This window comes from Narcine bancroftii, chromosome 3 (assembly GCF_036971445.1).
Source record: "Narcine bancroftii isolate sNarBan1 chromosome 3, sNarBan1.hap1, whole genome shotgun sequence".
NCBI lineage: Eukaryota > Metazoa > Chordata > Chondrichthyes > Torpediniformes > Narcinidae > Narcine > Narcine bancroftii.
Window position 1 is genome coordinate 26,296,361 of NC_091471.1, and position 14,648 is coordinate 26,311,008.

At 38.0% G+C, this 14,648-nt stretch overlaps 1 protein-coding gene across 15 annotated transcripts in view; it reads left to right on the plus strand.

The window, feature by feature from the left end:
• Positions 1 to 14,648, plus strand: part of LOC138757024 (zinc finger matrin-type protein 1-like) — a 100,167-nt gene that overhangs the window by 34,214 nt on the left and 51,305 nt on the right. For 4 of the 15 annotated variants that reach the window (XM_069923627.1, XM_069923628.1, XM_069923623.1 and 1 more), the window contains exon 2: positions 7,691 to 7,756. The exons of 7 other annotated variants lie outside the window; for them this stretch is intronic. The gene's annotated coding sequence lies outside the window, so the exon portion shown is untranslated. Of the gene's footprint in view, positions 1 to 7,690; positions 7,757 to 7,798; positions 7,866 to 14,648 lie in introns of those variants that run through there. 4 more of the 15 variants (XM_069923629.1, XM_069923625.1, XM_069923626.1 and 1 more) reach the window with 2 other exon arrangements.

Below are 14,648 nucleotides of genomic sequence, written 5' to 3' on the forward strand. Positions count from 1 at the left end.
AAAGAATTCCTGGGAATCAATAAAGTGGCTCGTTGAAATTTCCCCTGATTATATTGCAAATATATTTAAATTATCCTGTTCAATGTTTCCTCTATACATTAGCATTGAATAATTTTCACGTAGAGGCTGACTGGGGACCATAAATTGCTAGATGAGCCTTCCAATACACAAAAGTACTGGAGTAACACAGCAGGTCAAGCAGCATCTATAGGAAGTAATGGTTAACCAACATTTCAGGCCTGAGCCAAAATATTGGTTACCTTCAAGTCAGTCACCTTTATTTATCATTCATACCATGCTCACATGGCAAAAACAAGATAGTGTTTCTCCGGGAATGCAGAGCATATTTACAAGTTAGAATAGAAGTGGAACACACTGAAATATTAAAATATTAAGACATGTACAGTAAAAGTCCATGGTACATTATCCATATATGTTCTGGGAATTCAGGTGCCTGATGGCTTGGGGGAAAAAACTTGCCCAATTTGGACATAAGGGCTCAAGTGCTACGTTACCTTCTACCAGATGGCAGAAGGGAGAACAGTTTACTTGAGGGGTGTGTGGAGTCCTTCACAATGCTTATAGTCTTTCATCTGAATCAGGAGTTGTAGATGTCCTTCATGATAGGAAGAGACCCCCCCAATGATCTTTTCTGCTGACTTCACTATCCTCTGCAGGGTCATGCGGTCCAAGAAGGTACACCTTCCAAACCAGATGGTGATGCAGTTGCACAGGATGCTCTCAATACCTCCTCTGTTTGTGGAGCAAATTCAGTAGTGGCTTCCTTCAATTGGATCTTTACTAAAAGAAATATTGGAAGTTTAGGTTGTTTGTCTGATCCAAAATGCTGACATTGGCAAGGTGGGCACATAGCCCAAGTTGGATCGGAAATCCAAAACAATTTGTTCAGCATCAAAAGGAAAATGGAGGTGGAATTCTTCCAACCCATTTTCTTAATTTTCCACATCACAGTACATCTGACTTCATTGACTTACTGCTGCCTCACGCACACTTTTGCTACTTTTATTCCTATTAGAACATTCAGTCCTCTGTCTTTTCACTGCATGTTCAACCTCTTCACATCTTAAAATCTGACAACCAACCTGGACATTTCTTGCTGATTCTGGATTGACCAAATGAGAATATAAATCACCTGAATCTCCAAATATTTAATCCAAATTTAATATAGAAATATGGAAATAGAAATAGACCATTTATTTCTTCAGGCTTGTTCCACAGGTCAAGACTAGAAGCGATCATTCAACTAAATCCATATACAGTCATATGTCGCTTAACATCCATGTTAACATTCTGTGAAATACAATGTTATATGATTTGTATGTTGTGCAAACACCATATTAAATACTTAGCAAAGCTACCACACGTGATATATGAGATTGGATGATGCTGCCTACGAGTCGAAGAGTGAAAGTTTATATTTTCAGCCATCCAAGAACGACAATTATTAAGAAAAAGCCCCAATGATTTGTCTCTCTTTCCTAACCTTAAAAAAAATTGTTGTTACTGAGCGGTTTCTGGCTTCTTCCAGACAGGCTGGATCACCAATTAAACTGATTATTCAAAGTCATTTCCTAAGAGGAAGCTTACAATGGCTTTGACAATTGGGCTAAAGCTGTTAAGATAGTGATCTCCATTAATAAATAGCTTCTTGCCCTAACCAGATGATTAAGCCTTATAACCATCAGCTGTGATTTGACTTCATCAACTCTAAAGGCACCAGCAGAGTTTTGTTCCAATTTTCCCTCAGCCTGGATACTTACCTTCCCCTTGTGAATGTTGATGGCTTAATATTATTGCAAGACTGATCATTTATATGTGCTAATTAAAGACTAAATCTTGGGTATACAGAACGGGGATGTTATGATATATTGGAACCGATCCTTCTAGACTTTTACTAATTTCACATGCAAGAAATGATTTCAGTATGACTTGCACATGTGAATAAATGATTGACGTCAACCATTTCTGTGTCCTAAGAAAAGGGCAAGTGGTAAACTAGGACAGATAACAATGAATTCAAAGATATGTCTTATCAGATTTGTATGCCAGAAAATGCCTTAAATACTGCACTATTTCTCTGTATTTTTGGAATGAGATTTGATGTTGACAAGGGTGACATTGTCTACCTGACATCAATATCCCTCATTCCTGCAAGCATGACTTAATATATGTGTTTTGTATGCTGTATGGTTCTGTGTATATTTTCCTGTTTTTGACATTTGACAGTGTGGACTATCACAGAAGCATATACTTGGATGAAGTTGTACCTTTACTCCCCAAACACATCATTTAGCCAACAGTTTTTCTTCTTCAAAAATCTCAGCAAATTCTTTGCGAAATTGATTCACCTCCAGTTATTAAATTATATACTTGTATCATCGCTCGTGAAGTGTCCATCAGTGCCAATAGTGTTCTCATTACAAAGATTTTGTAACCTATGAATGAAGTTCAACATTAGTTTTTGGTTCAGCACAGAAAAATTTCACATACATCTGAATATGAGACAGAATGAAAGGATTCCAAAGAGTAACCCCTCTTCCTCCTCTTCAGTTTGTCAACTTGTATGATTATTTTGATGCTGGGGATTCAGTAACAAGCAGAAGTTTATTTAGGTTTCAGATCTATGACTACAGCATTCAAGTTGGACTAGCCTCAAACACACAAGGCAGGACAAGCTGAGTTATGAATGAGTGACAAATGGTCTTTTCCAGTAGAGTCACGTTTAGAAAGCCTGCCTATGTGGCCTGCTTGGAAAGTGTATGGTATCTTTTTTAAAAGGATTTTTTTAAAAATGACAAATATATGTAAAGCTATGAGAAAATTTTTTTTTCAAGGAACGCTCAAATAAATTCCTAAGGGTTAAGGGGCTAAGCAATAAGAATAAAGTCAGAAGAATCACAGGGATGTCCTGGCCCTTATCGTTTCTTACATTGATCTTGGATGACTAATCTCTGGTATGCAGTGGAATGTCTTAGAGAATACGATATCTGTGTAGTGGCTTGAATCCAGAGATTCAAGTCACCACATCTGGATAATTTAAATGAAGTAATACCAATCTTTAATTAAAATAATAATGACCATAACACTAATGTAAAATCTCAACCAACTGGTATTGATGAGCTCCATGTGGTTTACTTCCAAAAAAAATACCACGTTATGGTTATTCTATCCTGTCGTAAACAAAGCATGCAGTGTATTTTAGTATTAAATCCTGTTTTGATTGCTAGCATACTTGATAAGATCTGGCCCGATATATTGGATTTAGATTAGCTCAAAAGTTCAATGATATATTCAGGTTTGGTCATGTTAGGCCCTCCCATGTTGGCTTGAATCAGTATTTTATCAATTTTAGGATGTTTGTGATAGTTCAGCATCAGAATTTATTGTCATCAAAAACTCATGAAATTAGGTGTTTGTGTTGATAGGTCAGGGAAAATTTAGAAGGACTTGGGTTGACTTTTGCAATGTCTGCTATTGGGTCAACCAAGTTGAGTTAGGATTTTAATTTTAAATCTCTACCTTGAACGGGGGTTTCATTATTACAGCTGCACCCTATCTGTAACATTGTGCTGTTAAGCTTGCAAAGTTCCACATTTTGATAGACTCTTTTGAAGATGGTTTGACATGGGGCTCATCCATTGCTTATACTAGAAGTACATTCTCCATATCTTGGACTTATTTGTGCATTTTGCTGGCAAAGAATTAATTGATAAATCACCCATCCATTGGATGTTATGAGTAAACTGAAATTCCTGCCTAAAAACAATTTTTATTTCTATATTGTACCTTCGAAGTAGTAAGGTGTCATGGGACAATTCTCAGAACCATTATCAAACAATATTTGTCATCATGCAACTAAGTAGATACGAGGACAGATACTTTGTCGAAGGCAGAGATTTTAATGAGACAGAGAAGTCAAGGATTCAAATTTTGGAAAAATTCTTGACAACTCATGGTATGACTGGCAGTAGATGATTTCAAATTAGGAAAGCTCAAACTATCACAGTAGGAGTGTAGATAGTTGTAGGACTAGATCAGTGGTTTTCAAACTTTTTCTTTCCACTCACATCCCATCTTAATTAATCCCTATGCCATGTGCTCTGTGATTAGTAAGAGATTATTTAAAGTGGGATGTGAGTGGAAAGAAAAAATTTGAAAACCACTGTTTTAATTGTACCCAATTGGCTCGTGTACACAGTTTCATAACTCCAAAGGAAATGGGCCAATGACAATTTTTCCCAAGCAAAATATTTCAGTAACAATTGGTCTAGAGCAGTGGTTCTCAACCTTTTTTCCCCACTCACCTACCACCTTGAGTAATCCTTTACTAATTGCAGAGCACCTGTTGCATAGGGATTACTTAAGGTGGTAAGTGAATGAAAAGAAAAAGTTTGAAAACCACTGTTTTAATCAAACCTAATTGACTCGTTATGTGCACAGTTTCATAACTCCAAAGGAAATGGGCCAATGACAGTTTTTCCCAAGCAAAATATTTCAGTAACAATTGGTCTAGAGCAGTGGTTCTCAACCTTTTTTCCCCACTCACCTACCACCTTGAGTAATCCTTTACTAATTGCAGAGCACCTGTTGCATAGGGATTACTTAAGGTGGTAAGTGAATGAAAAGAAAAAGTTTGAAAACCACTGTTTTAATTGTACCTAATTGGCTCCTGGAATCGATGGTATTTTTAGCGATAGATAAAGATGAACATTTGAAGGAATCTGAAAACAAAGATGTATATTTTAAAAGTAAAGTATTGCTTGTTGGGAGCGATGTAGGTCAGGTGAGCACAATTGGCGAATAGGAATGATTAGGACACGAGAAGCAAAGTTTTGGATGACCTTAAACCAAAAGCAGGTATGTAGAACTGAAGGTTGTTATTTTAAAGTTTCTGCACCTTCCGAATCTTAGAACAAATTTCAGGACCACAACCATGTTAAAAGTAACACTTTTATTTGTTTTGCAAAGCTTGAGAACTTAGTTAATACATGTGTCGTGTTGGAAAGACTAACAGTTTTGGTGAGTTCACAGGGAGACGAGTCTGGATACAAGTGTTGTAATCACACGTAACTTTAATTAAGACATGGGAGACAAACAGGGGAGAGCGTTAAATTGTATTCGATTGCTAAACTGTTTTCACAAAGATATAGACATTCCCCTTAGACCTTGGTTGGACTCTGACAATAGTGAACCTATACTGCTCACACACTTGAGTACACACACTACAAACAGAGACTCTTACACACACCCAGTTCCCTTACCAATGGGGGTGCAGCTCTCTGCAAATACTGATCTATTGCAATACTATGGCTCAGCTACCACAGTAGCAACCTGCCATGGACCGATGTCCGGGGCTTGGAACATGAGGCAGAGAGAAAGAATGTGCTATGCATCGATGTTTTATACAGTGCTAATCTATGGTTCTTGTTAAAAATTACCCTAGGTGATTTAACTTAGTCTATGGCAAGGTGTACACTAATGGCTGGAGTCCAACCTTGATTGACAAGTGATGTGACTTCCAAATAATTTTCACACAGGGACCACCCACATGCGCATTCCAGACAGGCAAGGAGGCCACGTTTTCTCCACACACAATAGGGTATGCTGCCATCATGCAGCTGGCCCTGTAGTAAGTGAGCCTGCTAACTGGTTAGAATCTTCTGCTTAGAATCTTCTGTCTTTGATCTCAGCCAGAGGCCAAGCTTGTTCCTGACCTTATCTCCTTTTCCCTCGCACCAGCATTTTGAAAACATTTGCTTTGATCAAGCATTTACAACTTCTAGTGGCATCCAAGAAGTATCACAGTCCTTGTTATTGAACTTTTAACAAGATAAGAAGCTAACTTAACAACAAAATCACTGCTCTAGTCCCAATTGTTTACTGAAATATTTTTCTTGAGAAAGATTGTCATTGACCCATTTCCTTTGGTGTTATGAAACTGTGCATATAATTAGATACAGTACAATTAAAACAGTGGCTTTCAAACTTTTTCTTTCCACCCTCATATCACCTTAAGCAATCCTTTACAGAGCACCTTTGGCATAGGGATTACTTAAAGTGGTATGTGAGTGGAAAGAAAAAAGTTGAGAACCACTGGATTAGACAATGTGGATGTGGAGAATATGGGAGTAGTGGGAGACTCAAGGACCAGAGGGTACAGCCTTAGAATAAAAGGATGTCCCTTTAGAACAGAAATGAGAACAACAGCTTAAGCCAGAAGTTGGTAAATTCATTGCCAAAGACAGGTGTGGAGGCCAAGTCATTGGGTATATTTAAAGCAAGGTTGATAGGTTCTTGATTAGTAAGGAAGTCATGGGTTATGAGGAGAAGGCAGGAGAATGGGGTTGAGAGGAAATATACATCAGCCATGATTTGAATGGCAGAGAAGACTCAATGGGCCAAATGGCCTATTTCCGCACCTACATCATAAGGTCTTAGGAATGGATAGAAGGAATTGTTCGACTGACAGAAGAGTCAATAGAATTAAGATATTTAGCAAACTGAGGAACATCATTTACTCCATACAAGGTCCTGATTTGGCCATAAAATAATACATACTTTTATATTTTGGCATATGTCGACCATCAGATAAGTCTGGTCCCCATTTTCAGCCTCATTTTCATGTAAGTTGATTTCCCCCCCCCCCCAAAAAAAAAACATCGTGATTACTGAGGTTGGTTGTTATGGAGTCTCCAGCAAAATGATGAAGGTATGAAATGAGTTTTAAGTTAGAAGCGATAATATACTGGTAGCATGAAAAATTGTTGACGGTTTGGGGTTTTTTTTGGTGTTTCAGTGGTCAACTTATACACCAAATCTGTACTGGATAGTTTTTTGAGCTAAATTTAAGGTCTAATTTTTGTATCTGGCATATGTTGACCCCCCCATTTTGAGGGTTTCAAAGCACAACTTATGCCCAAAATATATGGTACATAGTTTTGGATGCAGACTACAGCTACATTAAGACCTTTTTTTTCCCCAATACCTGAACTCCACCTATTTTGTTGAAAATTTCGACTCCTCCCATGTTGTATACAAAGGCAAGCAATTGATGGAGATGAATGACTCCAAAGATATGGATACAAGAGTAAAGGTTTAGTCATCTTACAGTTTTTGTTACACCATAGATGTTTACAGTATAGTTGTGTCAATGCAAGTGATCACCTGGCCTACAATAAACAAAGATCAAATTAGGGGATTCTTTTCCTGTAGATCAAAGAGAACTTGGATGATCTGTATTTCCACTGTATTTACTTAATTCTGTTCCATATTCCTGTAACATGTAACAAGCAAACCTCAATTTTATTATTACGCCTGGGAAATTCCAAGTACTTCCTGCTTTTATTTCTAAGTTGCTGACCTGCCTTCACTTTCATTATATTTCCATTATATTTTCTGACATTTTCCTTTTCACTGAACTTGTGGCTAATTAAAAATAATGTATTTTCCACTCTATTTGCATTCATCTAAATTTTGATGGTATTGCTGATATTGCATTTTGAACCTTCCTCTCAAAAATACAGAAAGGTGCATTGAACTATTAAAGAATAGTAAAATTATCTCAGTTATTTTCATCAAATTTATTCCTATATTTATGTTAATGGTTATTTATATTATTTGTGCTTAAGATATTGCAGGTGCCCATGCTGAGATTTTTTTTCTTATTAAGTACAGTGAGGTGCAGAAGACTGGAGGGTGGAAGATGTCAAGTGCCTCTATTCAAGAAGCACTGCAGGCCAGTGAAATGAATATCTGTGGTTGGCAAGTTATTAGAGTATTATGATGGAGAAAATATACATGCACTTGGATGGACAAAGTCTGACTAAGATATTCATCACAGTTTTGTAAGAAGCAGGTCATGTCTCACAAATCTGATAATATTTTTTTGAAGATGTGATCAAGAACGATGATGAGGGCAGAGCTGTGGATGTAGAAATGGATTTCAGCAAGGCTTTCAATAAGATTCTGCACAGTAGGCTGCCCTGGAAGGCTAGAATGTATGGAAATGCAAGGTGAGATAGCTGATTGGATAGAAGATTGGCTTCATGGAAGAAAGTAGAGGATAATGATAGAAGGCTGTGGTGTGCCACAGGGTTCGGTGCTGGGCTCATTGTTGTTTGTCATCTATATCATTGGTTTAGATGAGAATGTACATGGTATGATGACCTTGTTTCCAATTCACACTAAAGTGTCTGGTATTGTAGACTGTGAAGATGGCTGCCAAAGATTGCAACAGAATTTTGATTGGTTGGCTTGGTGAGCAGAGGAACAGTTAATGGAATTTAATGCAGAGAAGGTGAGGCTTTTCATTTTAGGAGATCAAACATGGGTGGAATTCGCACAGCGAATGGTAGGGATCTGGGAAGTGTTTCAGAGCAAAGGGATTTCTGAGTGCAGGTAGATAATACCTTGAAAGTGGTGTCACAGGTAGGAAGGGTGATCAAAAAGGCTTTCAGCACATTGGCATTCATCAGTCATGTTACAAGCCCAAAGGACCCCAAAACCCAGCAGCAATAGACAAGTAGTTACTTAAACAAAAGTTGTTTTTAATTATCTTTAAACGTGAAAACAGAATCAAACTTTAACTTATCTCTATTAACTTAAACTAACCCCTCTTCTAATTCTAAGCACAAATGTATGTAATGTGTGTGTAAATTTAAGAAAAGTTCAATCTCACTTCTCATTCTTCCAAGTTCACTGGTTGCAGGCAATTCTTATACTGTGCACAGAATTGAACATGTATAAAGTTCACCAGGCTTTGGTACTCGAAAGGTAAATGTTTACCGCTCAGGAAGGTTCTCATAGGATTTGAAGAGAGAGATTTGTTGTTCCAAGATTTCCACCACCATTAGTCAACTCAATGTCTTGCTGATGAAACTTGCCCCATCAGGGTTCTCCAAATGGATAACATCTTTCTTTCAGGCTACTTCCACTTATTCCAAGAGAAACATCAGACAGATAGCACTTCCAGCCATCTGTCACTCCGGAGTTTGTTTCAGTTCCAACCAGCTTCTCCTGCTTGTTTCAGCTGTCTGTTCAGTCTCTCTCTCTCTCTCTCTCTCTCTCTTCCCCCCCCCACCCTCCCTCCCTCCTCAACTGCCAGAAAGCCTATGTGAATCTCTCACTTGCAAAACCCCTGACCTTCTCCAGCAAACAATAGGAGTTAGTCTTCTTGATCAAGCTGTTGTCTTTAGGTATCTTTCTGTGCACTCTGTCAAAACCTTTGCAAAGAGCTTTAATAGCCAGAGTATCGCCTGCTTGTTGCTTTAATTTCAATTAGCACCTACTTGTGAAATGTGCATAGGCATTCTCCATATTTTCTGTAAAGTTACTGAATATGAATTCTTCAGTATTTCAAATAAGATCTGTTTTAAAGTGTGTGTATGTATGTAACCTACTCTAACTTTACCAATTTATCTCCCAAATATTCCATTACAGTCAGAGTATTGAGCATAGAAGATGGGAGGTCATGTTGGTTTTGGTGAGGCTCCATTTGGTTCATTGTGTTCTGTTTTAGTCCCCGTGCTGCAGGAAAGATGTTGTCAAGCTGGAGAGGGTGCAGAGAAGATTTATGAATATGTTGCCAGATCTTGGTGTCTGAGCCATAGGGAGTGGTTCAGCAGGTGAGGGCTTATTCCTTCAATAGCTGGATAATAAGGAGTAATTGCATAGAGATAAACAAGGTCATGAGAGGAATTGATTAGGTGAATGCAGAGTCCTTTTGCCCAGGAACCAGAGAGATAACTTCTTATTTCTTTTTCTTTCCAAACACATAGAGGGTGGCGGGTGTCTGGAATGGGCTGTTGGAGGTGATTGAGGCAGGTACTGTTGCAATGTTTAAGAGAAAATTGAATGGGATGGGTTTAGAGCGAGGGCCTGTTTCCATGGTGTATGACTCCATGTGGTTATGTACAAATTAGCTGTTATTTTATTGGGCAGCACTGATTAATTTTCCTCAAGACTGCAAGCCTACTTTCTGGTTACTGTCCAGGTTCAGACCCTTACAGGGATGGAAAAGCTAATGTAGAAATGGGAGAATTCATCAAAAGTGCTGTCAGTCTGTGTGCAGAAAGTTGTCATCTCATAAGACTCACTAAAGCCCTTTAATGGTATTTAAATAGGCATGTTAATGTCAATCTGTGACCAGACACTGGCTATATTTGAAGGATCGACCATGGAGTCTTTGCTTGTTTTTCTGGCTGAAAATATTGACCAGTCATGCTAAACATTTTGGTTTTATCAGCTACTCAGTGGTATTGCATCAATAACATGATTTCCTGACATCAGGCTTTTAAGATCTTTTCAAAAAGTCACGGTTGGCACAGTGGTTAGCACAACGCCTTTACATCACCAGCAATCAGGACCTGACCGGGATTTGAATCCTGCGCTGTCTAAGGAGTTTGTACATTCTTCCCGTGTCTGCTTGGGTTTTCTTTGGGGGTTCCGGTTTCCTTCCACCGTTTGAAACTTATCTGGGGTATAGGTTAATGGGGTATAAATTGGGCAGCACAGACTTATGGGCCGAAATCAGTCTGTAGGCAAAGGCCAAATATTGGTGCAGAAAACTTCCATTTGTATTCAAAGGGGATTGGGAAGAGAAATCTTCTAATTGTATAAATGTAATTGTATAAAAAGGGTAGTTGTTGCCCCAATCAGCAGCTTTTGCATTTGAAGAACACAGAAATTATATAAAACCCCTTTTTAAAATCAGACCATAGATTCAAACTACTGGGCCGATAATTTTGATAATACTATATTTGCAATCAATTACAGACATCAGGACTCAAAAAATTAGTATTATGACCAACTTGCTAAAAATAAGATAGTCTAATTCTTCTTGGAAAGAACTGTCATAACAGAATTTTGTTCAGGGAAGCAAGAAGGCAAAGTTAAACAGGGCATTAAGTTGAAAATTGTTCTTTTGTATTCTAATTCCAGGTTAGATTGGCCGAAGTACCAGTCTAGTACATGCCTAGGAATTTAATTGCATAAAGCTATTTTCTCTTGGCTGTAGATATTTTCCCACGGTGAAGCACAATGAAGATTTCTGTGCTTTTGTGTTAATCTGGAAACTCATTAGGCCACTTCTCAGATTGTCATCCTGTGGCTCTGACATGATTTCTCTATAGAAATATGTTGGATCACATCGTTCCTATGTAGCACTCCTTTAGGTGTATTGCAGTGAAATTTGGAGCAAGATACTCCAGTGAGTAGTCATTGTTGATCACTCCCAAGACATAAGTCTTCCCCAACTCTCCTTCCCACCCTATCAGTGGTTGATAGCTATCCTAGTGCTTGAACCTGGCCTTGGATGAGATACCAGGTGACACAGCTTCATTACTGAAATGTGCACAACCCATTCAATGGTGCCTGAAGCCTTGCTTCATTGACTTCCCTTGCATAATCTGTTGGGTGCACTTGAATTTCGAGGTCACATTACAAGCAGATAGAATTCGTCCTAATTAAGTAATTGGTAAAATTCCTCCATCCCCCACTGAATTAATATACGAAGCAGAACATTTTATGATTCTATTGAAAGTGGATATTGAAGTAGGCAGAGAGTTCTTTAAAGACCACACCACCATATTCAGGCTATTACTTAATACAAATGTAAAATTTTGCAAATGGTGGAAATCAGAAATAAAATCAATTTTTAAAAAAATGCTGGAAATAGCTGTTCAGAGACAATCCACAGAGGATGGAAGAAAGATAAAATATCAGCTTAGTGTCCATTCATCAGAGCAGTGCTGATTAAAAAGAATGACCTGAGCATTAATTCTCCTTTCTCTGTCATTTCTGCCTAACCAATATGTAGCATTATATTTTTATTAGTGAAATGTTTTAAGAATATCAAAACATGTTACATTTTTCTTTATTTGTTCACCTAAATTTAAATACAAAAATGCAAGGAAAAGTATTACCCTAGATAGTGTTTTAAAGATAATTGCACACCTCTACAGTTTCATTAGCCTCTTGCATTTGATTCATGATTTCATTCTGCTGTTTTTAAATCCTTTACTTTCCTAATTTTAAAGAGACTCGAAAAGAACTGCATGATCCAAATTGAGAAATCAGTAACTGTTTAGAATTGTACATTTTACTAAAACCATTTAACATGACTTTAATAGTACTTGCATGCTTTGAAAGTTTTGTATTGTTTTCTTTGGTGAACACCAAATTGTCTCGGCAGCAAAGTCTCGTCTCCAGTCTTCTTGGTCCTTGACACTGAATCAAGGCCTCTCTGTCAAGTCTAGGTATTTTTCAACTCCCACATTAAAAGCAATTACACACCAGTAGCCTCCACTCCACAGTATAGTTTTAATTCTGGAATGTTAGGATCATCATGGACAGACCCAACAACAACAGACCAAACTTCGCTCTATCTCGATCACTTTGACATTGACATCGCCACTAATAGTGAGACAAGACGGGCACTGGAATCTGTCAGATTAAATCATAATCCAACAAGAAATTGCAAGGATGTCGACATCACTTGTGCTATGTTAGGTCTTGATAACCATTGATGATCACCTCCAATCATTCTGTTATCTCCACCAACCCAGATACCACAGCAGCATTGCAACAAGAGCATCAATGATGATGGACTCGATGAAGCTGCTATCTTTTCTTAGGTAGCACCTTACATACAGCCTGTCAATTCCTAGCATCAGAAGCCTGTAATCACAAGGTGTTCTTGGATTGGAATCTCCATCTTGCACTGTGACCGAAAGAACAGAAGGTGTGTGCTAAGAGGTCCAGTAATTGTGGATAGTCGTGGCATATACAGGGTCTTCAACACTGTCAAAGCCATCTGCATTTTTAAAGAGGGTCCCCAAGAACTTTGGGCAAATTATAATAATTTCAGATTTTCCATGAAGCCTGCAAAGCAACATTGAAGAAGAAAAACACAAGTGTTGGAAATCCTCAGCTTGCCAAGGTGCTAAACACAGCTTTGTTTCCATTTTTCTTTCCACTAATTTTCTACAGCTTGTTGAAGCATCCATGATGGTTTATTTCTGCTTTTGAAGGGATAGATATGCAGATAATTAAAAGGTTTAGGCTTACATTTGGTAATGGGGATGGATGTGAATTGAAAAAGGAATATATAAAACAGATCAAAAAGAATTTCCAAACCTTGTTAGAAGGATGAAATTATTTACAAAATACAGGAAATTTCTGCTCCAAATTCTTTTAAGTTCTCTGCATTGAGGCTAATTATACTTGCAACTATTGAAGGTTGAAACCTGAATATTGAGATAGGGCATGAAGGGCTACATTTCAAAATGATAACTTTATCAATGAAGGAATGCAAGGAAGATTCATCACACTGATTTCTGGGACTGCTGGTGTGTTATATGTGGAGAGATTGAATGGTCCAGGCTTGTGTTCTCTGTAGTTTAGTAAAATAAGAAGTGATCTCATTGAAGCCAAGAAAGTTCTTACAGAGTGTGACAAGGTGAATTCAGGGATGGCTGAAGAGTCTCAAACTTGAGGTCACAGTCTCAGACTAGGCAGAAGGCCATTTTGGATTTAGATGAGGAAAACTCTACAAGCAGAGCATGGCAATTTTTTAGAATTTACTACCTGAAAAGTCTGCAGAGTAATTGCATTCATTCAAAATAGATATTGATAGATTTCAGGATTTTGGGGTGCGGGGTGGGGGGGGTGGTGGGAGGCATGATGACATTACAGAATATGTGAGCCGTGATAAAAAATATCAGCTTATAATCTTGATAAATATGGCCAGGTGAATAAACAAGGTGAACTGACAGTCTGAAGTGTATTAATTTTAATTCCATGAGTTTAACCAGTGAGGCAGGTTAGCTTAGAGCATGAATTCTGATGTGGTAGGCATAACAGAATCTTGGTTGACTGGCAGGACAGGACTAGCAGTTCAACATTACAGGATTTTGATGTTTCAGACTCCTCAGCCTTCCCTGTATTCGTCTTGTCATTCTCTGCAAGAACTTTGTTGGTTTCAATGAGATAACTTCTCATTTTTCTAAACTATAGAGAACACAAGCCTAGCATTTAGAGCGTGATAGAGAAGGGTGAAAAAGAGGTGAAGTTAAAACATTAAAACAAAGAGCAGTACAGTACAGAAACAGACCTTTTGGCCCATGCTATCGGCACCAAACATGATGCCAAATTAATGTATACAGTATCTGAAAGTCCTCTCGTGTTTTACATTTCTACCTGGAGACACTGATTCCAACTGTCTACCCTATATATGCTTATCATAATTTGATAGCTTCTATCCGATCTCTCCTCAGACTCCAATGTTACAGAGCTGCATTAAGGGAGGACATCTGGGAGGTCTCAAGTAGTGAGGCCCTGTGGGTAGAGTCAGAAAAAAGGAAGGTGCAATCACTTTGATAGTGTTATACTATTATGTGCAATATTGGACGATGAAAGATGTGAAGGCATTGTATCAGACTCCTGCACATCCCCGTTACACTGATCAAGCACAACTTCAACAACGCAAAATGACTGCCTGCACTATTTTTTTGCAGTAGGATTTCTGAATATTTATTTTCTGTTTTATGCATTTATTGAATGTTTTTAATCTAATAAAGTTTACTAATATAATGTTCTTTTTACAAATACCTATTCAGCTGCAATGAGTA